This window comes from Mus caroli, unplaced genomic scaffold, assembly GCF_978045245.1.
Source record: "Mus caroli unplaced genomic scaffold, Mus_caroli_1 scaffold_9, whole genome shotgun sequence".
NCBI lineage: Eukaryota > Metazoa > Chordata > Mammalia > Rodentia > Muridae > Mus > Mus caroli.
Window position 1 is genome coordinate 41,553,693 of NW_028227264.1, and position 13,857 is coordinate 41,567,549.

Here is a 13,857-nt window from a genome sequence, read left to right on the forward strand (position 1 = left end):
AAAGCTGTTCTCTGATCTTCACGCATGTGCGTGGTGGTCTGTGCAAACAGCCAGCATCATTTGGTAGATCTCTCTCTCTCTCTCTTTTTTTTTTTTTTTTTTTTTTCCTTCTCATCTCGGAATCTTCAGTAGAAGGGATATACAGGGATCTATTTCAGTGTTTGAATTGATTTGTATTTGTTTTGTGTCGTGAGGTCACTAGTCCTTTGTGAGTTACCTGTTGGCTCTTTCTAATGTCACTAGAAGAGCTGTCATGCTCACTTTACTCTTGAGAGAACAAATTCCCAAATGCAGAGACATTGTCACACATTATATACAGCAAGTGCAGAAAGGTCAGGCCAAGGTCACTTCTCTCATGTTCACCTGCCTTTTCTCTTTCAATAGTTTGTTTCTCTTGTACATTAGGGTAGATGCTAAATTGTTATGTCCACCCCCACCCCCAGATCCTCGTGTAAGAATGTCTTGAGAAACTTGCAAATGAAAAGATGTCTATCTAGCCCCTCCATACTGCCTCTGTTAGAGCTCAAAACTTTTACCTTATATATTTTGTAGAAAACTCAAGCAAATTTAGCTCAGACTATGAGAAAATAAATACACAAAAGATTTAGAATGACTATTAGCAACCCGCTCACACATCTCAGTCCTGTCAGGAGCTCCACTGATTTCCTGCTTCCTGACTTTGAGCCCGCCCTGCTTGTCATCTGTCAGCTTGTACATCCAGATAACTGTGCGCATGTGTATGAGGTAAACACCAGCTGTGTACATGTGTATAAGGTAAATGCCAGCTGTGCCACATGTGTATGAGGTAAACACCAGCTATATACATGTATATGAGGTAAACACCAGCTGTGCATATGTGTATGACTTAAACACCGGCTGTGCACATGTGTGTGAGGTAAATGCTGGCTGTGCACATGTGTTTGAGGTAAATGCCAGCTGTGCACATGTGTGTGAGGTAAATGCTGGCTGTGCACATGTGAGTGAGGTAAATGCTGGCTGTGCACATGTGTGTGAGGTAAATGCCAGCTGTGCATATGTGTATGACGTAAACACTGGCTGTGCACATGTGTGTGAGGTAAATGCTGGCTGTGCACATGTGTTTGAGGTAAATGCCAGCTGTGCACATGTGTGTGAGGTAAATGCTGGCTGTGCACATGTGAGTGAGGTAAATGCTGGCTGTGCACATGTGTGTGAGGTAAATGCCAGCTGTGCATATGTGTATGACGTAAACACTGGCTGTGCACATGTGTGTGAGGTAAATGCTGGCTGTGCACATGTGTGTGAGGTAAATGCCAGCTGTGCACATGTGTGTGAGGTAAATGACAGCTGTACTTGATTATTTCTTAGCCTTTTAAAAGTGCAGTTCCATACATGACAGGTGTTCAGAAGTGAATCATTCTCCTGTCACAGAAGATACAGACATTCTAGAAGTCAAGATTTATCAAAAAATCTACTGGATAGGAGTTGACAAAGTTGGATTGAAATCCTGTTTTTATTGTAGATAGATAGTTCTGTAACTGGGTGTGTGTGGGGGGTGATATCTGTATGTATATGGTGCCCCATGCTGTTTGCTCAGGTCTCTGCTTTCTTATCACCCTCTCTGAAACAACTCTATTGTTCATCCTTGTAACAGAGTCTCAGCAGACCAGACAGAACTTCTATCTGGAAAATTAGCTCACAGCAGGCACATAAAAGCTTTCCGGAGAACACTGTACATAGGGACACATGCCTGCAGTCCCAGTGCTTGGAATACCAAGGCAGAAGAATCACATCTGAGGAGCTACAGAACAAGACCCTGTCTCAAAAAAAAAAAAACTAAAACCAAAGAACAACCCCCACCCCCAAATCTCAAAAATCTTTTAAAATAATCTACATGAGTTTTTAACTTGAGAGCATAGAATCTCAGTTATGTTTAGGAGTAACCCTGACATAATTCTAGGCCATTTTCTGTAATCAGACTTGATGTAGCAATTTATCAGTTGCATGGGTGTTTTACACACTTGTTAATGTAAAATGTAATTTGGCATAGGAGTTTGGTAGGCCACCAGTTTGTTTCTGTACCACAGAAGTCAATTTGTTTGTCTCCTGCTTCCTTAATTATTCAAGTGTAACTTTTGCTGGAGGCTTGTATCTATAATGCCACAGTGAATTATTTAACATTTGAGGAAAGTACTGATTTGGAAGCTTTTTAATTTACCTCCAACTACTGGGGTTTATATTGTTGGTGTTTTTTTTTTTTTCCTCTTTAGCTTGACTTTGATGTCAGCTAATGGGACTGGAGTGAATCACCTAAGGGACCCAGAGTGAGTTAGGTGATCACTTTTGTTTGGCCTCAGGATATAACCGGTGCTGCAGACTTAGCACATAATAGCTAAGAAAGACAGAATTTGGGCTACAATGGAATAAGTGTACTTGGGAGAAAGACATGAGACCCACATTTATAAAAATGTGCAATAAGCATCTATCCAAGCCTTGTGCCAACAATATCAGCTTTAGAGTTTATTTTACTAATCTTAACCTTAAAAAATTAATTGTAAGGTCAATAGCGAATATAGCAACAGGCTGGAGACAAATCTCAGTGGTCAAGCACTTGCCTAGCATGCTCTAGTCCTTGAGCTCAGCTTCTAGTACAGTTTTTTTTTAACTAAATTTGCAAATATCTTTAACTATAATGAAAAACTTTTGTAACTTCCCATTTTACTACTAATAAAATATTTTTGTTTTGGGTACAAAAGGAATTTTTAGCAAATAAAATACATATTAAGCTTAAATGTAGTATTATTAAATTTCAAGAAATCCCAATGGTTGCCATTGCTGTTAGTGTTATTTTACAGGCAGTGTGGCCTTGCTGTGGAGTCCAGGGTAGCCTGAAACCGGCAGCCTAACATAGGGTGTTCCTGAACTCATGATCCCCACCCCACCCCGCAGCCTCTCCCACGCTAGTACAGTGTGCCAACACAGGAAGCCTGAGTGAAATAGTTCCCAGTGGTGCCGCTTTCTCAATTGTTTTGAAAGAGCCAATTCAAATTATTCTCCTGTAACTCGTAGTTAAAAACAAGTTACAAGCTGTACATATTAATGCACTAACTGGAACATCAAAGGCTAAAGTGGAGACAAGACCACAAGTTTAACACCAACCTGGGCTACATAGTGAGTTCAGATCTAGCCCAAGCTATATAAGGAGACTCCATGTTAAAACCCAAAACAATTCCTACAAATGGAATACATTTTCCTTTCTGAAACACATTTAACAAACATATTCTTCTCTTTCCTAGTACCCAGCTAGGCTGTGTTTCCCAGCTTCCCTTGCAGTTAGTTAGCTGGGCTATCTGTCTGAAATCTATCTAATATATTCACAGAAAAAGTGCTGTTTATATTAACAATATAACCCTAGTAGTTTGGAGATAAATTAAAAAGGCTTCCAAATTAATATTTTCATCAAGTGTTAAATAATTCATATTAATGATAGGAACTTCAAAGTGTTGCTATTCCTACCGTCAAAATCCTGCACTATGATGCATGATGAAGCAGATGCTCTTGGAGGCCCATTCTAAGATGCTGTGCTCTCTGGATCACTCCTTGGAAGAGCACCAACCTGTCTGTCAGTATCTATGCCAGCATGATGAAGGAAAGTCCACTTTAAGGCACTTAAATGTAGTATTAGTTCTGATTACTACTCAAATCGCCCTGCTGGTGGCTGCTGGCCTTCCTCACCACCCACCATGATACTCTGGATTCTCAAAAGAAGGAGACACACACACACACACACGCACGCACACACTCCACCTTATTTTTAATATGCCCAAAGCAGCTCATCGGTTGGGCCACTCTCAAACTTCCATGTTGCCAGCACCTCCCCTCCAGTACTCCTGAATTGTTACTTACTTTATAGAATCTATAATCCATGTTTGCTGTCCCAGACCCTGTCAGGAGAGGGGCTGGGGCCACTCTTCCCCTGCTCTTGAGTGGCTGCATGCTCTCACTTCTCCAGCTCTCAGGCCTGATCGCTCTGCTTCCATGACTTGGAGGTACTAGCCCTGTCTCTGTCTCCCTGCCCAGCCATTGGCCACTGGCAGTTAAAGCCAACTTGGGAGGTGGGGGATGCTGCATCTTACAGGTAGATTTACAAATTCCCCTGTAATTTGGGAACTCAATTAACATAAGCAATAAGCCAAATCCACAACACTTAAGTGGATGCTTACCCTGTTAGCAGCAGCAGGTGTTTACATAATACACCTTTCTGTTTGGGCCAGTGCTATCACTGTACTGCTAAGCCCTCATCCTCAAAAATTTCATCTCGGTAGCTCCCAACCTTTGTGTTCTGTGCCCTGTGAGTCAAGCATTCACATTTCTGCTGGTCTCATTTCTAGCCATCCATTTGCACTCCTGTTTCCTGCCTTTGTTACTTCCTGTCTAGATTTTAACAACTGTCTCTGGTCTCTGTCTCTAAGCATTCCTCCTTCCACCTTTACCTTTCAGGCCTTGCTGCATTCCATACCCCAAAGTCCTGCTTAACAGCTGTTAAATGCTTTCTATGCACCAGGCACTACACAGTTTGTAAGCAGTATAAGCTGAATACTGTAGATTATTTGCTCCCAGAGACCTTAGCATCAAGCTAGGAAACACATAAGTGTATAAACAATATGGTGGAACATGCCTGTGCTCCAAATACTTGGGAAGAAACCACAGAGAATTGCTGGATGTTCAAGGCCAGCCTGAGCTATGTAGTGACTGGCATGCTGCCCATAGCTACATAGTCCCTGTCTCAAACCACAAGCCAAGAACAGTATGCAACAGATCCTTCTTCCCTCACTGAGTGTCCTGAGCAGACTCACACCGGGAAAAGGAAGAGATGTGGTGGAAAGGAAAAGCTGAAGTGAGACTGTGAAGGGCCCAAAGAATCAGGGTCCTACCCACGGAGACGGTGGGCGTTATCCAGACCGCAGCAGAGTAGACCAGGGACAACTTTCCCTCCCTCCACCCTAGAGGGTTCAGGCATTGAACTCATGTCATCAGCCTTGGCAGCAGGCACCCTTACCTGACGAGCCATCTCACTGGCCTGAGAGAATGATTTTAAACATTAAATAAGGGCCAATGAGGCGGTTCAGTGGGTAAAGGTCCTTGCCATGCAAGCCTGTGACCTGAGGTGCTCAGTCCCTTAAATCCACCACATAAATGTGGAACCAACTCCATGATGTTGTCCCTGACCTCAACATGTGTGCCATGGCTTGTCTGGACACACATACATCATCATCATCATCAGAACAATAATCTATTTTTTAAAGAAATAAGTGAAGGTCAGGCTTGGTGCCTCTTCCTTGTAATTCCAGCACTGAGGAGCAGAGTCAGGGGGATAAGTTCCAGATGAACTGGGATAGATAGTAAAACCTTATATAAATAAATACCAATAAGTAGGTAAGGACTGGCAGTAGAGCTCAGTGGTAATGCACTTGCCCAGCATGCACAAAACCTTGGGTTCAGTTCCCAATACCACAGGAGAAAAGGGAAAGGAGGAAGGAGGGAGTGAGCCAAACAAACGTAGGACACCAGCTAGTGTTTGCCTGGCAGACGATCCTGGGCGGGGCTAGTAGAGCACTTGCCTGGCATGTGACAAGCCCTCCGTTTCCTATACACACACACACACACACACACACAAACAGTCATATGAGGTGACGTCTAAGAGAAAGAGCCTTGGCCAGAGAGTTAGGAATGATCTGGGCAGTGTTTGAGAAGGAAAAGCAGAGACTCAGAAAGGATGGGTGATGGAGATTTTACCCCAAGCTCGTGGCTAACTATCGTCTCGGCTACGTTCAGACCCCTGTGTCCTCTCACTCCACGCTTTTCTTCCTGCCAGCATTTCCCAAACTGTGTTCCAGAGTTTATGGATGCCACTCGTAGAGGTAGGCAAAAGGTTAGTCAGACCAGCATGTGCTATCGTGCTAGGTCAAAAGCAGAGTTTAGGGGCTTTCCCCGCTTCAGAATTTTCCCTGTTTCAGGAATCACTATGGACATAAGATATGCTCTATGAATTCCTAAAAAGACACTTTTTACTAATTAGTTTGACTACAGAGTCATTTGAGCTGTCAGCAGTACATCCTGTAGAACGCTGCAAAAGTTTGGGAAATGTTGTATTCTATTTCAGAGTGCCTAACCTGGAATCCTACTGGGAGTTCTAGGAGGCAGAAATACACTTTTCCTAATGAGAAAACAGGGTTAGAAAAGCAGCTTTCTGAATTCCCATCTGATGGGGCCAAATGAGGAAAGAAGTATGTGCTTATAAATTGCTTGAGTTTTACAACTGAACCTGAGTCCTGTCGCCTACTGGCTATGTGACCCTAAGCAAGCTGAGAGCCTTAGCCTCCTTGCCTGTTGCTGAGGTAGGGTCGATGCTCTGGCAAAAGCAGCTTAAGGAGGGCTGGGTTTGTTGTGGTTCTTGCTTTAGATCCTAGTTCCCAGTTTTAACCATCATGGCGAGGAAGTCACAGTGACAGGAGCTCGTAACGATTGGTCACATTGTGTCCCCAGTGAACAGAGAACAGTGACTGTCCTTATGTTAGTGCCCAGCTTGCTCTCTCCACTTACACAGCTCAAGTCATGGCCGCGGTTAAGATGCATCTTCTCAGCACTAGTCAGTGCACTCAAGGCATTCCTCACAGGCATGCGCTTTCAGCTGTCAAGTTGACAACACTAGCTCTGATATCAAGTAAGCTCTCTGCCTCCTTGCTGCTCTGCTGGTTAGATTAGAAAAGGCATGAGAAGCACTCAGGACCACAAGTTCGAGGACAGCCCGGAGAACATAATGAATTTCTAGGTCAACATGGCCCATACAGTGAGCCCTGTGTCGTGTCTTTAACACGTATCAACTTATCACTTCTAAGCCCTGTCCTGGTGCTTTATCAGACTGCTCCCTCGACAAGGACAAGCATTGCCCTTACCTGGCACACCTTTCTCTCACCTAGTGCCTTGGATGTTGTGCCCATTTCAATCTTTGTCTAGATGACCATATCTTCATTATAACATAAAGGTTCTGTCTAGACTGGAAGAAACTTTCTTTGTTGTTGTTGTTTTTCGAGACAGGGTTTCTCTGTGTAGCCCTCACTGACCTGGAACTCGCGCTGTAGACCAGGCTGGCCTCGAACTCAGAAATCCGCCTGCCTCTGCCTCCCAAGTGCTGGAAGAAACTTTGAAATCACATGTTCTGTCTCTTACGCAAAAAGAAAAAAGAAAACAAAAAACAAAAACTTTGTTATAAAAAGCAAAATATAATACAGCATTTAAAGAAAGAAAAGATATTAGTAGAATATCATAAACTATAACTCAGGAGGCTGAAGAGCTGGCTCCTGTGCTCTGCAGAGAACCCAAGTTCAGCCGCATATCCATGTCAGCTAGCTCACAGCTAGCCTTCCTTCGCTCCAGCTCCGAAGGGTTGATGACTCTTCTGCCTTCACAGGCACCTACACTCACACGCACAAACCCACCCATGTCTTACCCTATAGAAACATAATTTAAAAAATAATTTTTTAGAAGAATCAATTTTAATTTTTTGTTGAGATTATATCATTTCTCCCATTCCCTTTCCTCTCATACACTCCTCCTTGCTCTCTTTCAAATTCGTGGCCTCTTTTTTCTTTAATTGTTGTTACATGCATATATATATGTGTGTGTGTGTATGTATGTATATATACATATGTGTGTATATATGTATGTGTATGTGTATATATATATGTGTGTGTGTGTATGTATGTATATATACATATGTGTGTATATATGTATGTGTATGTGTATATGTGTGTGTGTGTGTGTGTATACACACAGACAGACATGTACACACACACATTCCTAAATATAACCTGCAGAGTGTTGCTTGTATGTATGCTTTTAGGGCTGATCACTAGGTCTTGTCTCACCGGATGGTGCGCTCTTCCCTGGGAAGACTTACTTCTCTGGCTCTCAGCATTCCTTAGCTGCCTGTATTTATTTGTGTAGGGTTGAGGCCTGTGAGTTCCTTCATCCACATTGGTGTGTCTGTTGTCCTTCTGTTCAGCTTATGTTTAGGCAGTCATGTTGATGAGACATTATGGTGTAGCTTCTAACATTGGTAGGAGGCATAATCTCACAGCAAGCTCCCTGATCCTCTGGTTAGTTTTTAAAATCTTTTCACTCACTCTTCTGCAATGTTCCCTGAGCCTTAGGTCTGAGTTGTTTTGTAGATGTATCAGTTGGGCTTGGCCTCCACAGTATTATAGTTGGTTGTGGTTTTCTGTAGTGGTCGCTGTTACAAAAAGAGGTTTCCTTGTGGGGGTGAGGACTAGACAGATAACTGTGGGTCTATAGATAAATATTTAGAATATAGTTAAGGATTATGCTGGTTTAGTAAAGTGATGGTTGTGGGTTCTTCAAGATCCATGGTTTTGCCAGCCCTAGGTTGAAGTAGAAATTTCTGGTTTGTTTGGAAACAGTTGTGTCATGTGATATATGATGTTTTTCTGGAAGCTGTCCTGTGAGAGGATGTTATACTGAAGCAGACACTTGAGAGGACCTGTGTTCTTTGGAAAGGGTATAAATAAAACCCAACACACTGTGAACAATGCTCTTGCATTGGTTCGCTTTGCAATGTTTTCTCTGGTCTTCACTTTGTAGAGAGAAATGTACCAAAGAACTTCTTGATTCTTGATGCCTCTGCTGATTCATGCCAATTCAGTGGAGCCTTGCAGTTTCTGCTGGATTGAGCTGCTGCTACTGATTGTGTTTGCTGTTTACTATTGGACTGAACTGCTTGAGGGGGTAGGGGAACCCAATACCCTCTTCTGGCCTCCATAGACACCTACATGCACATAGAATGCACACACACAAGCAAACATAAATATAAACAAACTTTTCAACTAAGAGTAGTTGAAAGGATTTCATAACAGCCATAGCACCCTACCATTTAGTATCTATCACATAGCAGTCAGTTGCTACTTGATCAGGCTAAATTATTGCTACTAGTATTTAAAGGGAAGACATTCCTAAAATGTCTCAAAACTCTTAAATTACAAATTTCAATTTAAAAATATTAATATTTGACTATATAAATAATTCAGTGGAAAAAGGGTCTATAAACCAAAAAACAATTAATTAAAATTTAAAAGTATTTGCAATATGCATACGCAATGGCTGTATTTTAACCTACAGATAAGTGAAGGGCTTATGTATTAAGATGTCAGGACAACACAAACATGAACAAAGGACACAAACAGACAGCTCAGAAACCTAGCTGGAATGAATTTTAAGCTTTTGGCCTTCAGGATCAAATATCATATGAAAATACTTAAATTGTATATTTTTTCTAATTAAAAAAGACAATAATGAAGTTAAATGGTATACTTAGGTTAGCTTTCTTTGTTTTTGTTTTGAGATAAATCTCATTATGTAACAGAAGGTGGCCTAGAAGTTTCTGTGTGGGGCCCACACTGACCCTGAACTTGTGACCCTCACAGGTCCGGCCCCCACTATTGTGACTGCAGTCCTCTGCCACCACAGTCACCGCCAGTTTAGCTTTTTAAAGTGAGCATCCATCCAAATGTAAGATGACACCATTACTGCTAATTCTTCATTCAACTCAGCTTTTAACTGAAGTAATTACGACTAAATTAGTGGTATATACAATAAGGCAACTGTTGGGCTTCAAGAACTCAACATAAGGGGCTGTCCAGGAAACTCAACTGTTACAAACACATGCACATATGGTCTTGCAGAGGACACAAGTTTAGTTCCCAGCACCCAGTTCCCAGTTATATGGCTTTCAACCACCTAGAATTCCAGCTATGGGGGATCTAAGCCCATTTCTAGCATTGCCAAGTACCTGTGCTTACATGAACATACACACACAAAGACACACACATGTACACCTAGTTTAAAATAAGTCTTAAACAAAACAAAGGGCTGGAGAGATGGCTCAGCAGTTAACAACAAGGACTTCCAGAGATCCTGAGTCCACTGGGTGGCTTACAACCATCTATAATGGGATCTGATGTCCTCTTCTGGTGTGTTTGAAGACAGCTACAATGTATTCCTATGCATTAAATAAACAAATAAATAAATAAATCTTTAAAAAATTTAACAAGCGTGGTAGTGCACATCTTTAACCCAGCCCTCAGGAGGCAGAGGCAGACTTGTCTCTGAGTTAAGGCCAGCCTGGTCTATATAGTGAGCTTTAGACAGGCTAATGGCTGCAGAGTTGAGACCATGTCTCTCTCAAACAAATGGGGGCAGGGGGAGAGGATTGATCATAGACAGACAAGAAGGGTTCTAAGGTGGTGAGATAGCTGCGTGGGACAGGCATTTCCTATGCAAGCCTGGTGGCCTGAGCGCCATCTCCAGAAGCGAGGAAGCAGGGGAGGGTTGCCCTTTGACTGCCACGTGTGTGCTGTGTGTGGATGCCCACATACAGCATGCACACACACAAAATAGTCAGTAAGTTAAAGTATAATTAATATACCTGTAAATCAAAGCCAGAAAACGTCTTACAGTTAGCTTACTGATTTTAACGTTATTCTCCTCTATGTGAAACTGGGTCAGGCTGCATTGAAGACGACATGAACAGCTCTTCATATGTGGAGAATATTTAAGAACTGGAAAAAGACAGAGGTTTTTTTTTTTTTTTAATTAACCTTTGAATTTAAGCAATTGGACTTGGTCTCAGCTGTTAATATTAGAATTTATAATTTGCTTTTTAGCAAGTTGTTAAGTAGCAGCTGGTGACTTCTAATTATAATAACAATAGGTCGTGCCTATGAGGCTTCACTTTCTTTCCATACATTAGGATTCTACTAGTACTTAAAAATACCAAACACAACCAAACTGTGTGTGCCTTGGGGGTTGGTTAAGTTAAAAAGCATCTTGAGAAGTGAAGCTTATGCAGGAACATATTGATAATATTATTTATGTTGGATTCAGCTATATAAACATATGATATAAAAAGTAAACATAAGTAACACTGAAACATGTAGTAGTTGAAAACTATTACAGTGCTGTTCGCTTGAGGCCGTGTGTAAATAGTGAAAGCTATCATACTGACTGTTTGCTTGGGGCCGTGGGCCACTGTATAGAGTAGAATGAAGGAGCAAGTTCAGAGTGGTGGTAACTCTCGGGGGCCAGGGGAGCCCAGGCGTAAGGAGGCCATCCAGGGCGTTTTTCCTACCGTGTTAGTTTATAAGTGATATACTCACATTATTCTTCACAAAGGCTATTTAAAAGTCAAAAGAAAATTATATTTTGTAGTTTTCAAGTAGTAAAACAACCATAAGAAGTCTATCCGTGCACACTTTAAGAAATCATAAGCTGGATACAGTAGCATGTACCTATGATCCTAGAAGTCAAGAGGCTGAGGCAGGAGAATCACCACTTCAAATCTGAAGCTAGCTCGGGCTACCTAGCAAGATCCTGTCTCAGAAAAATCAAAACAAACTAACAGAACCAAACCATCTCCCAAACTCTGAGTACTTACTGACAGTGATTCCAAGTGATTGCACTGCATAATTTAGCTTACTATGGGCTTTTATAAATGATTTAAAAAGATACTTCTGCTATTTTTCAATTTCAAGAAAGCATATGCAGTTTGATTACATATTCCTTATCGACGGTATTCTACTTACAACAATAAAATGTACATGCAAATGTAGCAGTATTACTAATTCATTTCAGGCAGTACTTATTTTCTTCATTAACTTTTTATTGTTATTTTCAACTTACACAGCATGCACAAATCCAGCAATTACATGTTGAGCGAGAAGGGAAGGCGCTTTATGTTCAACATTCTGTACATCAGATGCCATTGCTTTGCCAGAGTCTAGAAAACCACAACATAAGAGCAGCCTCTTATAACACAAGTATAATTAACCAGCAAAAGTAGGTGGGCTAAGCTGCTCATGTACTCAGCCAGAGAGTTAGTTAATCATATATAAATAACATGGTATTGATTAGCCTGCCTAAACTACATTACAGCAAAACTGAGCTGCATAAATGGTTTTCTGGATGCAAAGAGTCTTTAAATCTTTTTCTTTAGGGGATGTTATGTGTTAACTAATAAATAAAAGGCAAAAGGCAAATGTAATATCCAGTGTCCAGTTCTACCATCTTAAATACCATTGAATTCCTGGTGTGTGGTACTTAAAATCCAGCTATAGCAGTCATTTACTTAAGATCCTGTATAGACGTATACAACAGAATCAAGGGGGAAGCTCTCAGTGGTGATAACTGTGTCTGGGGCTATACATAAAATGTGCTGTGCAGAAAACCTGAAATTACTTGAGATGCGTAATAGAGCATATGCTTGTGATCAATCCCTTGGGAAGCTGAGGCAGGAGGCGAGTTTAGCCTGTGCAGCGCAGCCAGGCTCCATTTTAAAAGCTTTTATGAGCTTTATGAGTTAATGTTCTCTCAGATCCTTTAAACCCAAATTCAGAGCACTGCAGGAGTAAGTGGTGTGATGTAAAAAAGACATCTTAGAGTGTTTGTCTGTACCTGATTAGCTAGTTAACCTTAAGCAAGTCACGCACAACTCACTCATCTACAAAGTAGGGACAATATTGAGTTTCAGACCAGCAGCATCTCCAGCAATAGCACATGTCCAGCCAAATGCAGTTGACCTGAAGGTCAGTCCTGCTGCTGTGTCCACTCCACTCTGCTGAACAAATGTGAATATGAAAGTCTTTGTTTCAAACTACCAGGAAAACAGGTCCTGCATCTGGTAGTCTTCCTGACACTTCAGTGCACACTCATGTGACCTATTGGAGTTCTGTCCACAGTCACTATTGGGGCTACTTTCTCTACCCATATCCATTGGCTGTACCTCTGCTTAGATAATGATAAATAGTCCTTACCAGTTCTTGCAGATGCTAGGTATGAACTAGCTTTACAAAAAGCTTAGAATCCAGGAAACCCCTTCCTCATATGCTCTTAGCTTTCCTTTTCCCCACTCAAGACTGTCGCTAGGTGGGCCAGACAATAGAGGTGCTTTCTCAGGTTAGTTCTCCCTAACCATGCATCTTTACCCTCGGAGTTGCTGGCATCTAAGTCCCACAGTTACTGTGATTTCCCCCATTCTCACCATCCTTGAGCACATCAGTAGAGTAGAATACACTAATTCTTCACCTGCACCTCACTCCTGCCAGGATTAAAACACCTTCCCCACAGCACAATCCGAATTTCCCAGTAGCCCTAAAGTAACACAAAGAAGGTGGAAGTGTCACCTAGAACATTTCTTCGTCCACCAAGAAAGGACAAATGAAGGAACCTAGCTGATGCCATGACAGCCTGTGTTTGGCTGGAAAGGAAATGTTGGTGAGGGTTCAGATGAAGGAGGCATGGCCAAGGGCTGAAGGTCAGGGTGAGCCGAGAAATACTGAGGTCATGGCAGAAGGCAAGAGACTTAAAGGTTTCAAACACACTTCTGGATGGTCAAGGTGCAAGTGTGCAAACAGGCTTTTCAGAGCCTCTGCAGTTTGGTTCAGTAGACAGAGATGACGAGATTGACTGCACGTGGTTAAACCAGGCAGGAGAACAATGGACCTGAGGAAGCTGCCAAGAACAAACGCACACAGAGTGTCAGAGTAGAGAGTGCCAGAGTGCCAATGGAGTTGGGGCCAGCTAGGAACAGCGGGTGAGGAGGTGGGGCCCAGTCTCAGCTCAGACAGTTGTTTGTTATCCTAGTACTAGATTTGTTCATTTGCTCATTGAGTCAACCAACGTCTGTTGAGCACTTCTGTATAATAAACAGAAATAGAATAAGCACTGCTGTAGCTCACACATACAAAGATGTCTATAAACCTGGGATTACTCCATGATCTTCATACATAGTAACTGTTGCTTCTCACA

At 41.9% G+C, this 13,857-nt stretch overlaps 1 protein-coding gene across 1 annotated transcript in view; it reads left to right on the forward strand.

The window, feature by feature from the left end:
• Pdss2 (decaprenyl diphosphate synthase subunit 2) overlaps positions 1-13,857 on the forward strand; it is a 214,939-nt gene that overhangs the window by 73,644 nt on the left and 127,438 nt on the right. The window lies entirely within an intron of this gene.